Raw genomic sequence first — 18,529 nt, forward strand, 5'->3', positions numbered from 1 at the left:
TAACTCTTTGTGCCTCTGTTTTACCCTCTGAAAGTGGGAGTAGCAATAATACCAAATTCATATAGAGTTGTTATGATGTTTACCTGAGTTAGTCCATGCAATGCACTTATAACAGTCCGGGTAAGTAATAAGCACTTAACAAATGTGTTATTGTAAATCTAGTAAATCAGATTCTCTTAGGCATCTATGCAGCATAAAAATCAAACCTATAGTTCACTAAAGCGTTTAAATATTCACTATATCCCTAATTGGTCAAATCCTAAGTATTTCAATGAAAAGTCAGTTTAAAATGTCAGATCTTTATCCAACCTGTGAGATTCTCTAAAACATTTCAAATATCTTAAATACAAAGAACACATACACAAACAGCACAGTGAGTTAAAAATTTGTCACTACATCTTGTAAATATAAGATGTCATTAGAACTATATCATTGTGTATATTATTTGGGATTGCAGTCATTACCCAATGACATTCCAATGGAGGGGAACAGATTTATTTTGGGATTGTTAATCTGATGTCATGTATTCAGCGTTGTCAGTCAAAGACAAGATTGGGGTTATGAATTCAGGATTATGGGTCAAAGGTTCCAGATGGGGGTAGGGAGGGTGGGGGAGGAAAGGATGCACCTTCTGGGGATTCCACCTGGTCTGCCAGTTAACAAGCTGAGCCCACTGTGATAGCTGGGAGCTGCCTGCCATGTAGTAGGAACTCAAAGCATTTCAGGTGGGATTTATTTTCACAACCTAAGGCATCACCTATCCCTTAGCAATCTTACAAGCTTTACCTTTGCCTAATTTTTATAGTAACTACCTTCAAATTTTCCCTGCTTGGTTTGAGAGGATGGAATTCTGCACCTTACCACAGGATAGTTCAGCTAATCTCTTCGCTTATTAAAGTTAAATTCTTCACCTTCTTTATATTTGCTTTCTTATCTAATAAACAGATTATTGTCATAGTCCTACATCATCCTTTCATTGTAAGCCTTCCATGAAATTTTGGAAATCCAATGTCTTGTATATAGTAAGTGCTCAATTGATGTTAACTATTACTATTATTATGTGGTTACTTTTTTCAGCTCTTTTTCTTTTAAACATTTTCACATTCTTTAAATATTTGATTCAGATGCAAAAGAACAATTGTCCTTCAATCAAAACTCAAACTTACACTGGCTTATGGTAAGACACTGTGTTAGCTTCCTGTTGATGTTATAACAAATTACCATGAACTTAGTGACTTAAAATAACACAAATTTGCTCTTACAGTTCTGGAGAGAAATCTAAAATGGTCTCCTGGACCAGGATCAAAGTGTTGGCAGTGGGCTGCATTCCTTTCTGGAGACTCTTAGGTAGAATCTGCTTCCTTGCCTTTTCCAGCTTCTAGAGGCTGCCTGCATTCCTTGGCTCATGGTCTCTTCCTCAAACAATCATATCACTCTGACCTCGGCTCTTGTCATTGTATCTCCTTCTCTGACTCTCCTGCCTCCCTCTTTTCCTTTTAAGGAGGCTTGTAATTACATTGGGCCCACCTGGATGACCCAGGCTAATCTCCCCATCTCAAGATCCTTAATTTAATCATATCTGCAAAGTCCCTTTTGTCATGTAAGGGCACATATTCACAGATTTCAGGAATTATGATGTGGACATCTTTGGGCAGCCATTATTCTGACTGCCACAGAAACTATTCCTGAAATTACTGATGATCAGACCAAAGTTGGCGTTATATATCGGCAAATGGAAGGAGAAAGGATTCTTATTTCACTGTCCTTTAAATAGACCTTGGCCAAATGTTGATAGCACATGAAGACAAATGCTTTGACTATTTGTTTCCTTAGAATTGGGAAAATTTTTAAATCTAAATGGTTCTGAATACCTTCCAGGATTTTACTCTTAGCAATATTTCATATACGGTTGACCCCTGACAGGTGTTTGAACTGTGCATGTCCACTTATACTCTGATTATATTCAATAAATACTACTACAGTACTACACAATCTGAGGTGTGGTTGCACCTGAAGATGCAGAACCACAGGTACCAAGGGCAGACTGTAAAGTTATACTCAGGTTTTTGACTGCAAGGAGAGTTGATGCCCCTAACTTCTGTGTTGTTCAAAGGTCAACTGCATATACACTTATTTATATATAGATAACAGTCTCATCTATCCAGAACATGGCAACATGTTCCTAAGCTGCTAAAGCTTAGGAAGTGCATATGCACACACACACACACACACACACACACACACACACACACACACACACACACAAGCTGTCCTGAGTAGCCAAAATAGCTGACAAAAAAGTATTAAGACTCTTGTGTTTCACTCATAAGAAAATCTTAGACTCACTCTCAGATCCCATCACTTGATGTATAGTTCTAATAAGCTTGGCTATCTTGTTTTCAATCCTTGGCCAACCTGAAGTAGAAAATTAGAAGGGCAAGCAGGAAAGCTCTAGGCAGGTAAATTGACAGAACTAAGAAGACTTGAGGACACATATCTCAGTCAATAATGTGCCTTGTTTGTATGATATAGTCAAGTGAAATAAAATAATAATAGATCTGTGCATTTAAGTCAAGGAAGGAAAGTGAGAAGTAAGAGGTGTTTTCAGTAGGATCTATTAATTCTCAAACCTTTGGACAATCATTACCTTTCTGGGCTTTCACTTCTTCATATAAAAAAAAGAAACACTATTTGATGTCTAGGTTCCTGTCTACTCTAGAATTTTATGATTTCAGATGACAACAATGTCTTGTCACAGAGGAGACAATCAGAAGTGCTATGTGTTGTGGTATGTATTAATACTATTTTTTTTAATTGTATTTACTACTAATGTGTATTGTATTTACTACTTTACCACACTTAAATACCTCAGTTGTCTGGGATAATTAAGAGTGAGGCAGGCAGGGCAATGCACTTCAGTAGTGTCACAGTCAGAACAATAAGTAATATTTATGAAGCTTTAATCTAACCATCAATTAACGAACAGCTACTATGTGCCAGGCATTGTGTTTGCTGCTAAGTCTCCATGAGAAATTAATTTATTTGCATGTTTCCAGGAAACAGGTGGAGAGCAGCTTGGCAATAACTAAATTAAAACTTGAGGGAATCCCCTGTTGGTCCAGTGGTTAGGACTCCACGCTTTCACTGCCGAAAGCCGGGTTTGATTCCTGGTTGGGAAACTAAGATTCCCACAAGCAGTGTGGTGCGGCCAAGACAAACAAACAAACAAAAAACCAAAACCTTTAAAAATATGTAAATGTTTTGATCCAGAAATTCTTCCCAGAAGCTGTCCAACAGAAATTTTCATGCAAGTGCTCAAGATATCTGTTCAAAGATGCTTGCTTATGCATTGTTTGTAATAGTAAAACACTGGAAATGACCTAAATGTCCATCAATAGAATGAGGCAGACCTATATATACCAATGTGAAAAGATGCCCTAGATCCAGTATGAGATGACAAAGAAATTTATGACAGTATGTTTTTCTTTTGTTGATATATAGATATAAGTATATGCATAAAAATACCTGAAGGATACATAACAAACAATAAGGAGCAGGATTATAGGGATTTTTTCTTTCTGCATTTTCTATAATGTTCACTTAAAAATAATAAACACATTACATAGGAAAAACAACAAAAGTAAAACAAATGGAATAATACAAAATAAGAGGTGAGACATTAAATAATAAGTTTTAGCAATATTTTCATGAGGAATTATTGAAACTTCATTTAAAACAACATGTTTTCCAAGAATTTGGAATAGATAAGTTGTTTCACCTGCAGTTCTCTGACCCAGTAGCTAGAAGCTGTGAACTTTCACTCAGTTTACCCCTCTCTTCATCCTGGTTGGTTTCAGCTTTCAGTAAAGCTTTTCACCTGAAATTGCTCTTTAAGCGCCCTGGAGTCAGAACATGGGATAATGGTGAGTGTGTGCATGCCAATTTGTTTACCACTAGTCTCTCAGAGGAAATCATGTGCATGTCTGTTTACTTTTCCTTGGAACCTAGAAGGTCACCTCTAAAAATAATCTCGCTCAGTGTCGCAGCTTCCGTGACACAGAGGTACATGCCTCACATGCTCTCTGCAGTTAGTGCCCCCTGCCAGGCCTATCCAGTTCCCCAAAGGATTCAGACCAGAGAGGAGGGGAAAGCAGATGCCAGCTAAACTGTCCAGCTATTAGATAATAATGGATAAGCTCTTTAAAGAAAAAAATGGTACACACCTTTTCTCATGGCTGACATTCTAACTAGTGATGTTGAACTTTTAAATGTTTATTGGCTGTTTGTATTTCTTCTTTTGTGAATTTCCAAAGGAAATATTAAGAGAAGTTCTGAACCAGAGCACATGGTTACGGTTATTGGACTTTGCAAAAGACACATCTGGGGTGGTTAACCAGCCTTTACCTCTTCCAGAAGGGCCCTGAAGCTCCTATTGAATAGGGGGGCCTGAGAAACTATGCTTTACCTGGGGAACATGTTCCATTTGCCTCTGACCTCCACCCCTCTCCTTCCTGATTGAACATTCCCTTAACTCATGCTGGGCTGGGATCACATTGTGGAAGACCTTGAAAGCCAGACTATGGATTCTAAACAAGGGAGTAAGATGATGAGAGCTCTAAGATTAATCGGCATCAGTGTAAAATAGACTTGCAAAGGAAAAATAAGGAGGAAGAGAGATCAGTTAGAAGTCTATTGTCTAAGTCAGAAATAATGAAAGCCTGGGGTTTCCCTGGTGGCGCAGTGGTTAAGAATCTGCCTGCCAATGCAGGGGACACGGGTTCAATCCCTGGTCCACGAAGATCCACATGCCACAGAGCAACTAAGCCTGTGTGCCACAACTACTGAGCATGTACTCTAGAGCCCGCGTGCTGCAACTACTGAAGCCTGCGCACCTAGAGCCTGTGCTCTGCAACAAGAGAAGCCACCGCAATGAGACGCCTGCGCACCACAGCAAAGAGTAGCCTCTGCTCGCTACAAATAGAGAAAGCCCACATTTAGCAACGAAGACCCAATGCAGCCAAAAATAAATAAATAAATAAAATAAAAATTTATAAAAAAAAAAGAAGGAGGAAGAATGGTCTGAGGGATGTTGGAGGAGAACCAGGATGATGAGAGAGAAGCAACAATGTCACACACTGCAGAGAGGCTGAGGAGAAAGTGTCCCTGGGCTTGGGCTTAAAGAGGTCATTGATGTCCTTGGAAAGAGTGTTGATGGCTGTTTTGTGTGGTTAATCATTTGTTCTAGTTCAGAGCAGAATGAGGGGGGCCATGTGGGACTTGGAGTTCCAGAGCAAAAGCCATCTGAACTGATAAGCTGGGAAGGAAGAGCTGAATAAAACAGTAGCAGTAAAAACTGTTTGTAAATTAGCCACAAGGCTGAGTTGGGACACATGTCAGTGCCCAGATGCCAGGGTTCTTCCCCACCTCTCTCCCCCACTCCCATTAACTCCTGCCCCACTTAAGAATACCCAGGAATAACCACTCCTGGGTGGCGGGAAGTTGTGGAAGCACATACAAAAGTGTATACAGAGGTTTTTGTTTAAGAGCTACCATTTATTCTTTTCTATGTGGCAGACATTGTGTTAAATGTCTTGTGCACGTTACCTCACTTACTCAACAATCCTTTAAAATATCGTCAATTAATTAATGTGAAAACTAAGACTCAAACAAGTTAATTAAGTTGTTGGAAGTCAACTGGTAAGTGATGAACTGAGATGAAAACTGGATCTCTGACTCCAGAGCCCTTGCTCTTTACTAGCCTGCTGGGTGTGGATGGAGGCTGGCGCAGCATGGGAGAGGGGACCTGGAGTCTGGTAGTCAATGGAGAGGCATGGCGAGGCTTCTGGAATCTGTTAAGGAATATGTTTTATAGATGTAACCCACTTCCCTGACACTGCCAGCCAAGCAGTGAGTAGAGTTTACTGTACACCAAAGGCTACGTCTAGAGCTGCATAGTCCCATAACATTTCTGCACTCATAGAATATTCTCCATCTGTGTTGTTGAATACAGTAGCCATTAGCCACATGTGGCGACTGAGCAATTGAAACGTGGCTACTGGGACCAAGGAACTGAACTTTTAATTAGTTTTTTTAAAAATTTATTTTAAAATTTATTTATTTTCTATTTTATGGCCGCACTCCATGGCATGCAGGATCTTAGTTCCCCGACCAAGGATGGAACCTGCGCCCCCTGCAGTGCAAGCACAGCATCTTAACCACTGGACCACCAGGGAAGTCCCTAATTTTAATTAGTCTAAATTTAAATTTTAAAACATCTGATTCAGTTACTGGAAAATTTTAAGTATATTTTGAACACTGATATATAAAACTACTTTTTCAATTAAAAATTTGTGAACTCTAAATACAGTTAGCATTCAAATTGATATTTGTTGTACATGTAATATACACTAGATTTCAAAGACTTATATGAAAGAAATGAATATAAAATAGCTCACTAATAATTTTAATTTGCTACATGTTGAAATAATATTTTTGATATGTTGACTTAAATAAATACATTATTAAAATTAATTTCACCTGGTTGTAGAAAAAAATTTTAATGTGGCTACTAGAAAAATATTAGTTGAATGTGTGGTGTGCATTATATTTCTGTTGGACAGCTTTGATCTGAAGGTAGGATCCTGGTACTAACAGAAGTTTCAGTCAAGTGGTGGGGTTGGAAGGCCTTTCCCCAATTTTTACTACTCTAGTTGTCTCCATTCGTCCTTTTCCTCCATACTTCTTACCCCTCACACCCTTGAGGTAGGGAAGGGATTAGGTGCCTAATCATACCTCTACAGAGTATTTAATTTTAAAAGACAGCAGAGGTCATGTGGATGCCTTACATAAAGGAATGGCTCACTGTCAATTGGATTTCAGGCCTCAGTGAGGGGGTATTTGGCCTTGTAGAAGTCTCTGTTGATAGGTGCTGGTGGCATCCTTCTTGGACTTCAAAGATTGTCCTGATTTACATGTTCTGACCATGTAAGTATTCATACTTGTCAAACCTTGGGAATCCCATTTAAAATTCCAAAATGTGTATCCATAGGAAATTATCTGTTCTGCTTATTTGTAATACCACTTTCTCTATTATTAAAAATGGGCCTTTCTGAGGCACTGAAGGACACCTGTACCTGCAAACCTGTCTTGCTGAAGCCCCAAATCAGAGCTGGCATCACCGGGTGAGAGACGAAAATGCTGAAGATTGTACATCTCCAAAGTTGGCTCTTTGGAGCCTCTATTAAAAGGTCATGTAGAATCTCTTATTTATTTATGATTTTAAAATAAAGTAGCCTTGGGGAAAACAACAGAGAGAGGGCATTTGGGTGGACTCATATTATTGCTGAGAGGACTAAATGAATTCATATATGTAAGGTGCTTGGACCAGTGTCTGGAATATAATAAACCCTCAACTCAATCAGTGTTAACTATTAATATAAAATAAGCATAGGATACTTCTAAGTGTGTGCTAGAACTTATGTGGTCACATGTAATCAACATCTGATTCCAATTAATTATTTATTGGAAGCACACTAGACTATCTTACCCAATAGAAAGAAAAGTTAGAACAGTCAGACCCCAGGGAGCTGGGTACAGCTGGACCTCAAGAACTTTGAACGCTGCAGGCACTCTCTGTCTCTTGTCTTTGTGCTTCTGTGTGTGCTGATTTCATTCTCGCTCACTGCAGATGGGCTTCCTCACGTGACCAGAAACCAACAACTCCCCAAACTACCTCTTGCAACTTCGTCCACTGGAGAGAGCTTCTTCTGAGTTATAGTTTATTTTATTTTTATTTATTTATTTTATTTATTTATATTTGGCTGCATTGGGTCTTCGTTGCTGCATGCAGGCTTTCTCTAGTTGCAGAGAGCAGGGGGGCTACTCTTCGTTGCAATGCACAGGCTTCTCATTGCGGTGGCTTCTCTTGTTGCGGAGCACAGGCTCTAGGTGCGCGGGCTTCAGTAGTTGTGGCTCCCGGGCTATAGAGTGCAGGCTCAGTAGTTGTGGCACCGGAGCTTTGTTGCTCCGCAGCATGTAGGATCTTCCCGGACCAGGGATCGAACCCTTGTTCCCTGCACTGGCAGGTGGATTCTTAACCACTGTGCCACCAGGCAAGTCACCCTGAGTTATAACTTAAAAAAAAGAAAAAATCCAAGGGAAGGACTATGGGTGGCTTAGCTTGGGTCAGGTACCCATCCTTAGACCAGTCAACTTGGGTGGTGGGAGCCGGGACATATAAGAGCCTGACTGCTCCTGTGGGAAACCTATGATTGGAGTTTGGGTAGAGAAGTTCCCTTACATAAAGGAGCGTGTTGGGCAGACCCTTGCCATGCTCAGTCGTGGGCTGGAGACTGCCAGGGAAAAGCTCGGCCTCAGCTCAATTACTGCAGCATATCCCTACGGTGCTGCAAATTGAGACTGTCAGTTAACTGCTCCTTGCAGCTCATCACTAAGTTCTTTCTTGAAGGGACATTTGAACAGCACACCTATCCGTTGTTGCCGTGGTTCATGCCTTGTGCCGCACAGACTTACTTCTCTGCACAGGTTCAGGGAGCAGCTCCTTCATGCTTCTCCATCCTGTGGCGTCTGAGCTTTCTTTAACCATACCCTTCTCAGGCTGGGATTGCTACACCTGTCCACTCAAGGTTGCAGTTCGATGATAAATTGCTAAGAGGCACCCACGTGGGTCTCTTGAGTTCCACACATAGTCCTCCTTTCTCCCATTGTATAACAGGAGCCCTGCCTCCACTTGCTGATCAGGGACAATGACCACTGCCAGTATGGTGACTCTTCTTCCTGCCTGTTGGTCCTCAGACACAGGAATCCAAAGTGCCCAGGCAGCAGCCATAGTTTGTCATTCACTGTGTTCAATGGCAAGAGTGTACTTCCTGACTAGGCCCTCCAACCCTGAAGAGTCCAGAGTTGCTGTAAGGGGAAACACAAAGTCCTCCAGTGAGGTGATGGTGAGTGGAGTCACTCCTGCTTCCACTTCTTGGTTCCTAGGCACATATTTTCCTCCTACTGGGGACACAGCACCATATAGAGGGCTCTGATTCAGTGCATATACTGCATCCAGGAGCAGTGCCCGATCCTTAAGAGTCTTGCCTCTAAGATGGCATTTCAGCTATGCTTTCAGCAGGTCATTCCATCACTCTATCAGGTCAGCATCTTCTGATGCTGCAGCGAATCTCAAGATCCTGGCCCTACACCCACACCTCCTTTGTTGAGAACAGGGTCCCCTGGTCATATCCTATGTTGTGTGGGATTCTATGCCTGTGGACCAAATACTCTGTAAGCCCCTGGAAACCTGCATAGTGGCAATGGCTGCAGCTCTGAGGTTAGGAAAAGCAAATCCATATTCAAATAAATGTCCATTTATGTGAGAATGAATCTCTGTCTTCCGGGATGCAAGGGGCCCAATTATTCTACTTATTACTGGTGGGCCTCCTCAAGGAACAGAGCCATATAAGGGGCTGGGCACTGGTCTCTGACAGGTTGCATATTCAAAGGCAGTAATTGCAAGGCCAGCTTTGATATGTGGGAGTCCATGCCATTGGGCCCATGCATAGCTTCTGTCTCTGCCACTGCGGCCACTCCATTCATGTGCCCATTGTGCCAGTTCCAGTGACAAAGCTTGCACCCACAATTGCACTGACCTGACTGTAACAAGATTGGCCTTTTCCCTCCTCCTTTAGCTGGTCATACTGGATGCACCCTGTGCCATAGGTGTGAGCTGACGGAGGAACACTATTGCTCTTATCAGGTCCAGTATGTCCCAGTCAACTTATGTGGGGATTTAACAGTAACTATCAATCTGGCAGCCAGAAGAGGAGTGGCACAGCTCCTGAGGGGTATCTGTTGCCTTGAGGAGTGGCCTGTGCAGTGTTGTCCTACACAGCGAGGGGTGGGCCACCTCTGTAAATTCTGGGGGTTCAGGGGAGTCTGCCGAAGCACTATCTTTGAGGGTATCCACTGAGATGTTCCCATCCCATGTTTCAGGGTCCCAGGTTTTCTCAACCAGGGAATAACAGACCTGCCCTGTCTGAGCAGTCAACTGTTTGGGGGGCTCCTAGCTATCAGATCCTGAGTTTACTCCTGTGTTGTGCTAACTCTTCTACTTTGTAAGCTACTAAAGAGACCTTCTGGCTCTTGTATTTAGCCATAACTATTTGTAAATTGCCCTCCATTTCCAATTATTCCTCTGTAGGATGTCAATGCAACTTTTTAATGCCCAGCCAATTCCACTTTCCTTATGCCTGATCACAGGCATTTAAAAAGGCTTGCATCATCTCACCAGCCAGGGCATTCAGCACTAGGATGTCACTCTCAAGTCACTACTAGTGATATTTTTAGCAACTGGGCTACCACTGGTGGCTGAGACTATCCATGTCCACATACCACTTGGAAGGGATCCTCCTTAACAGGAGGGAGGTATGTGGTCCAGTCTTCAAACTGAGCTTGTCATTTCAGTCCACTTCCAGTACCATTTGTGTTGGTGGTTCCTCTGGGCAGCAGATATCAAGGCAGAGTTAGAAATGCAAGAGATTTATTGCTGGTAACATCTATTAAAGGACAAAAGGGGAAAGGAGCAGGAGTAGTCAGGGTAGAATTTTAGACCGTGATACAGGTCTGACACATGGGAAAGGAGAGGGGAAAGGAAGGACTGAGTAGGAAGAGCCTTAGACTGAGGTATATAGCTCTGACAAAATCTTGGCCAGCCCACAGAGGGGGCCAATGTTGGGCAGAAATGTCCAGGTACTAGTAGCTATACCACGCTTAGTCACTGGCTGAGAGTTTCCTGGGAAGAAGGTGGTCACGGTGTGTAGTAACTAGAGGACAGAAGAGGGCTTCTGAGATTTTGGTAATGATCTGTTTCTTAGTCTGGGTTTCATGTGTGTAGTCATTTTATAAAATTTTATCAAGCTCAGTTTTGATCTGTGAATTTTTATGAATATATGCTGTATTTCTATTTTTAAAAAGTCTTAGGTTTTTCTTAGGAAACCTAAGTTTCCATCAGCGAAGGACCTGCTAAATAAATCATAGGACAGTCATACAATGGAATACAATGAAATGGTTTAAAAATAATGATGAAAACCTATATTTAATGGCACTAGCGTATGTTCACGATATAGCATTTTTTAATTTAAAGAAGTGACACAAAAATATGTTCAATATGATTCCTTTTACCAAAAATGTAATAAAGCATGTTTTTACACTTAGAAAAAGGATTATGAGTATTTTCCATAAAATATTAATAGTGGTTATCTTTGGACAGTATATTAATAATTATTATTTTCTTTATCTTTTTAATGTAGTTTCTAAATTTTTCTAATGAAAATTTAATACTTTTTTAGTCCAAACTCTTCCCCAAAAACTATTTAAAAATAAATAAATTGGTCTATGTTTTAAAATAAGTAATCACTCTATCATTCAATGTTCACACTGAGTATCTACAAAGAGCAGAACTTTGTGCTAGGTCTTTACAGGGATTTTTTTTAAAAAGAGCCTAAGAGGATAAACTTTGGGAGTTTATCCCTTCTTGGAGACATGACAGACACACATAGAATTAGAGAATTAGTTTATAGTCAATAGCCAGGTTATGAGATCCTTTAGGGTAGGGAATCAAAGCTTATTCATGTATGTACACCCAGGGTCTTTTGCATTGCCTGGAATATATCAGAGTTCCATAGGTATTATTCAACCAAATGAAGAAATTAACTAATGAATAATAAATTAATTTTAAAAATGAATGTTGGATGAGGATAAGGCATTTGGGACTAGGGAGTAGTATGAGATGGCTACAGAATTGGCAATGTCATTCATAATGTTATAATCATGTTTCAGCTACAGTCTATAAGGTGATGACTCCTGCATCCTTACCTCCTTCCCTTACCTCTTTCATGAGTTGCAGACAAACATTTATAACAGCAAACCTAATGTTGACACCTGGATGTTCCAAAGGCACCTGCAATGTTTGAGGTTGAACTCATTTTCTCACTAACCCTGTTCCTCCTCTCCTGCTGCTAATGCCACTCAGACCAGAATCGTAGAAGTCATCTTGGACTTCATCCTCTCCCTCAGTCTTCACATTCAGTTTGTTAATAAAATGTTGTTATTTCTATTTCTTGAATAATTTTAGAATTTGGATTTTCCTCCCCTCTGGTTTCTTCCCTCCGGCCATTCTTCCTTACCTATCTATCTTCTTTGTCATTGTTAAGTTGATTTTTCTAAAATGCAAATTTAATCATGCTTCTCTCTTCCTTAGGGTTGTCTAATAGCTCTTTGCTGCTGTAGGATAAAACCCGTATTCCTTGGTTAACCTGGCTTACAACGTCTTCCACATCAGGTCCTGTCTACCTCACATATCTCCCCACAAGGCTGGGGGATCCTGGTGGTGGGGATTATATTCTCTTCATCTTCATCATTCCAGTGCCTAACACAGTTTTAAGAATCCAATAAAGTTTTCCTAAATGAGTGAATGAAGAGATAAGACCTGAAATAGGCTTTGAAGTTTAGGCTGAGTGGATAAAATATAGATAGAGGATCTAATCTGGATCCTTCAAACAATTATTGGGCTACTAAGTTGAGCTTATTGATCAAAGAGATTTCTTGTCATTAATTTTTGTATCTCCATAACCTTCCAATGCTTAGCACATAATAGGTATTCAATAAATATTGGATTAACTAATAAATAAACTGATGAATGGCATTATGTATTTAGCCAAGTGAGCATTTCTTTTGGGAAATGTAATGCTCAATTAACTACAGAGCAACTTATTTGGGGAAGAGATGAAAACTCCATTAATTCTTTGTGACAAGGCTACTATGCTGGCCACATACCTGAGCAAACAGACCAGGCCTGAAGAGCACAAATTTTATTGACCAGAATAGGGACCTGCTGTTGGAGAGGACACCTGTCTTCCTGAGGTCAGCAACTCCAGCATTAGATTTAATAACTGTAACCAGATCTGGCTACAGGTGCTGCCAGAACAGGGATATCCCAAGGTGTTGTTACTGGATGCTAATTTTGAATAATCACCTCCTGGAGGCTTTAAGTCTTTCAAAATGAAGACTGTATGCTCTAAGAAGTCATAAATATTATTGGACTTTCCATTTTAAGTAGATCGTTAAACTCATATTTTTTATAGTTGGGACATGTAATGGACATGCTGACATTTTAATACTTATATTGAGGTTTAGAAGTCAAATATTTTACAAGGCCCTGGGAACTCATTTGCAAAATAGTGTGTTATGAAAAGTGACCCTGGTGCAATATGATCACTCCCTTCGGAGAACCTGCAAGTAAATTTAGTTAGTTAAAGCTTCTGCCAGCATGATTCTAGCCCAGAGTATAACAAGGATATCTTCAGTTGCCAGTTGCTCTTATCTGCTGCTTCTCCTGCTGCCTAATTTGGAGAAACTCCATTTTGCTACAGGTTCAAGTCTCTGGGTTATCTTACACCTGGACTTTTTTTCTCCATCTGTTTGTTTCTCTGGAGCTTTCGAGGAAACTCAGCGGTCCATGATATAGTGCCTTTTACTCACAATACAACAGGGTAAGCTGGTTAAAATACCAATAGTCAAGACTTTGTAATGCTTTTTTTTTCCCTTGACAGGAAGGGTATTAATCGACCTTATTAGTTAAGTGAAGAGATTAAAATTTAATAATAACCTTGGCTAATCTTCCATCATTAAGTTGGAATGCGGCTGAATGCTTTCTACTGTCATGCCAACATGAAATGGCTTTCCTTGCTTCCAGTTTAACTAGCTAGTAACTTCAACAAATAAAGCTTAAATCTTAAACTGAGATGGTTTCCTTTTGGCCCTCTGGGGCAGAAAATGGAGAAACAAAAAGGAAGGCCAACTTATTCATCCTGGTCACCAAGAGGCTTGGAGCTTTAGGGAAAGATTTCCCCAGAGATGATAGGATGTCATTTACAGTTCTCTAAAAAATTATTAATTTTTCAAAGGCAATTTGATTTTTAATGCTTCTGCAATCTCAGTGTAGTGGTTTTTTATAGCCCTGAGCTATGTGTTTAAACACACATCAAAATGTCAAAGTGGACCTCTATACATCACCCCTTCCTGCTGTTTTAAAAATGGTTTCTTTAATTATTTTCAGAGCTACAACTTCGTTTGAAAACAATTTGAAATGCCTCTGAGTAGTTACAAGCAAAGCTGCTCACCTGGTACCCTCTCAGCATTAGGCAGGAGCAAATGCAGGCTTGTTAAGAGTTTGGCACCTATGAATATTCACGAGGGACAAGGTATCCTAGTGGTGAAAAGCACAAGCTCTGGAATCTGATAAGCTGGGTTTGAGTCCTGGGTCCACTGCTCACTAGTTATGAGACTTGTGCAAGTTACTTAAACTGTCATTGGTTAAAAGGGAACAATAATAGCCTCTACTGAGCGTAACACAGTGCCTGGCACAATAGCAAGTGCTTGGTAAATCTTATTAGCAAAAATAATACTAATAAACAGCAGCAGCAGAAAAACATTACACCTACAAGATTTTGCACTAAGTTCTGAGGATACAACAATGTGTAAGATACATGTTCCATCCTTCCCAGGCTGATTAGAGAGGAAAGGATACATATACACATATGTTTATTTAGACACATATAGTAAGTTGAGATTCACAGCTATGAGTGGGTGAAGGGAAGGTTTGTTGAGGAAGAAAGACAGGAGCTTTGCCTTGGAGGAAGGGCAGGATCCAGATATGCTGACTACAAGACTGGGCACATTCTCAGGGCTGTCACAGTTGCATAATTGCCTCTTCTTGTCAATCTCCTTGAGCATCTCAGGTACCTCAAAGGCTAAGAATTCATGGGGCAGGGAGGTAGGGGGACTTAAAAGGTCTTTGGCTGTTTTTGTTTTTTTTTTAAACTGAATATTTTCAGTTTGGTCATTTGAAAACAAAGATTTGTTGCTAGTTTAAAAATACTTATTTTCCTTAAGTAAAGGAAATATTTTGTAGAATGAAGAATGGAAATAATCCTCTCCCACAACAAAATAAAATATTATTTATGCTTTTTTTGGTAGTAAAAATATTATACTTGCCTACCTTTCTTTGGAGGTAACATAAACAGATATGATACTTGGCCCTGAGATACAATAAAAACTCTGGACTATCCAAGTTTATATACAGTTTAATAAATAATGCTTAAGGAAAAGTGTGTGGCCCAATTTAGTCCAGGGGAAATATGATAGTGACTTTGATGAGAGTGACGGCAACGAAAAGGGGGGAGAAGTGTATAGATTCAAGATCTTTATAGACAGCCTATTTCAGGCATGACATATTGTAAGGAGAACAAGCTAGTAAGTAATATTTTCCAAAAGACTGTTCTCTGGAGACAATAAAGGTATTTGGTGCTCTATTATAACCAGAAACTTTATCAAAAGATAGTTAAAAAAAAAAATCCCAAACACTGACATGCTACTTGTAGAACTACTAGAATGTCTGCCTTGGAACCGTACTCATTCATTTATTCTTTTATTCCTTAAAAAAATTAATTTATTATGTTTTCTTCTATGTGCCATGCAGTATGTGTTAGGTACCACATATATGGTTGTGAATAAAACAGATATGTTTCCTTCTCTCATGGAGCTGGAAGAAGACAGACAATAAAATATCACTGTATAATTATACATTCATCCTTTTACTCCAAAAACTAATTCTTTAGCACATATTACGTGTTGGGGAATATTTTGGGTTCTGGAGATAATAATGAGCAAAAATAGACTGGTTCCTGCCTTCATGGAGCCTACATTCTGAGGGGAGGGGCAACTTAAAGAGTTACACTAAAGATGGTAAAGTTTTAACTATGTAAGAGCTATGAAGGGATATAGAATAAGGGAAATTTGACCTCACAAGGAGGAAGTGAAGAATGGATGGAAGGACTTCCCTGGTGGCACAGTGGATAGGAATCCACCTGCAAATGCAGGGAACGTGGGTTCGATCCCTGGTCCGGGAAGATCCCACATGCTGCAGAGCAACTAAGCCCATGCGCCACAACTACTGAGCCTGCGCTCTAGAGCCCGTGAGCCACAACTACTAAGCCCGTGCTCTGCAACAAGAGAAGCCCACGCACCTAGAGTCCGTGCACCACAACAAGAGAAGCCACCGCAAGGAGAAGCCCACGCACCGCAACGAAGAGTAGCCCCCACTCGCCACCACTAGAGAAAGCCTGTGCGCAGCAATGAAGACCCAATGCAGTGAAAAATAAATAAAATTAAACCTTTAAAAAAAAAAAAAGGATGGAGAACTGAAGGGTGAGGAAGAGTTAGCTGGCAAAAGGAGGGAGGGCAGAGCATTCCAGAAAGAGGGAAAGGCATGTTGCTGAGGCTGTGGTATGTCATAGAGGCTGAAAGATGGTAAGTTTGGCTAGAAGAGGAAGATTAACCCATGAAGGAGACAGAGAGGGGGCAGCTGGAGGTGAAGGAGCAAACCCATAGAAGCCACGGGAAGACTGTTTCAAAAAGGAAGTCACAGAGTCAAATGCTGCTGGGAGGTTAAGTAACACGAGAACTGAAAGTGTCCCCTGGATTTCACAACATGCAGGTCATTGGTGAGCCCAGTGGAATGATGGGCCAGAAGCCAGAATGGAATGGTTTGAGAATGAGTCAAAGGTGAGGAAACATAGGGAGCAAGGTTATAGTTTAGGAATCACATTTGGTCACATGTAATGGAACCTGATGACAGTAGCTTAACTAAATAGAGTTATTTTTCTCACATAACAAAAATGACAAAGGGTGACATTCAGGCTGGTGCAGTGCTCCATGATGTCATCAATATCCTAGAACCCTTCTTTCTGCTCTGTCATCCTCAATATGGGCTTTTTTTTTTTCCATTGTGAATACAAGATGGCTGCTCACTCTCAAGCCAGTGCTACAGACAGAAGGAAGAAAGAAACATCAAAGGGAAAGGTCTGGTGTCTATACCAGGAAAGCAAGCATTTTCTATAAATCCTCAGCTGACTTCAGCTTACATGTTATATGTCAGAGTTGTGTCATGTGGCCACTCCTAGCTGCAAGGGAGGCTAGGAAATGTAACTCTTTAGCTTGACCCATTGCTGCTCTAAAAGAATCAGCTTCTGTGGAAGAATGGGAGATGGATATTGAGAAGGCAACCACTGCAGCTACATAGCACGTACAAATCACACGTTCATAAAGTGTGTCCATAAAGGGAAGGAGATAATAAGATGATAGTTGGAGGGGGATGTGGGATTGAGTGACTTTTTTTAAAAAATGGGAATGACTGGAATGTATTTAAAACTTGATGAGAAGGGTCTAATCGAGAGTTTAAATATACGTGAACAAAAAAACTATAATTGACAGTGTAATGTTCCTTAAAAAGAAGGAGGGAATGGAATCTAAATGAGAAGAGGGATTTACATTAAAGAGCAATAAAGATAGACTCTCTGTTGTAATGACAGGAAGGAGGAAAGTAGGCCTATATATTTTATATTAAGAAATGGGGCTTCTATTTCCTCTATAATGTAGGAGGTGAGGTTCGCTATCGCCAACGAGAAAATAGAAGAGAATGATCAGGGTTTTGAGAAGTTTGAGATGTTAAAGTTTGAAATACCTGTTTTAGAGCAAAACTGACTCAAGTATAAAGGGCACAAAGAAACTGCTATTAGGGAATGTTGTTCTCATGTGCCTTTCCTGAGAAATAGGTTAGAGAATGAGCTTCAGACAATCAGAATGAATAGAAAGACATCAACAAAAGGCCTGGTGTTGAGTATTAAATATACAATGACTTATAGAACTACCTACACCCATGCCCATGCTTAGCTGAATATCCTCCCATCCTCATGATTAACATAAACATCATTTATTCAACAAATATTTAGTGAATATCCTCTACATGCTAGATAACTATGCATGTCATGTAGCATGCTAGGAGGAGTTGGGGTGGGTGAGAAATAGAGCCAAGGAGAGGGCAGCAGTGGGAAAGCAATTGTTAGAAATGGTGAATGTTCTCTTTTTTTAAAAAAAAATTTTTTAACATCTTTATTGGAGTATAATTGCTTTACAATGGTGTGTTAGCTTCTGCTTTATAACAAAGTGAATCAGCTATACATATACATATACCTCCATATCTCCTCCCTCTTGTGTCTCTCACCCATCCTCCCTATCCCACCCCTCTAGGTGGTCACAAAGCACCAAGCTGATCTCCCTGTGCTATGTGGCTGCTTCCCACTAGCTATCTATTTTACATTTGGTAGTGTATACATGTCCATGCCACTCTCTTACTTCGTCCCAGCTTACCCTTCCCCCTCCCCGTGTCCTCAAGTTCATTCTCTACGTCTGCATCTTTATTCCTGTCTTGCCCCTAGGTTCTTCAGAACCATTTTTTTTTTTTTTTTTTTTTTTAGATTCCGTGTATATGTGTTAGCATACGGTATTTGTTTTTCTCTTTCTGACTTCTCTCTGTATGACAGACTCTAGGTCCATCCACCTCAATACAAATAACTCAGTTTCGTTTCTTTGTATGGCTGAGCAACATTCCATTGTATATATGTGG

Source organism: Grampus griseus, assembly GCF_964374135.1.
Source record: "Grampus griseus genome assembly, chromosome: 15".
NCBI classification, from domain to species: Eukaryota; Metazoa; Chordata; class Mammalia; order Artiodactyla; family Delphinidae; genus Grampus; species Grampus griseus.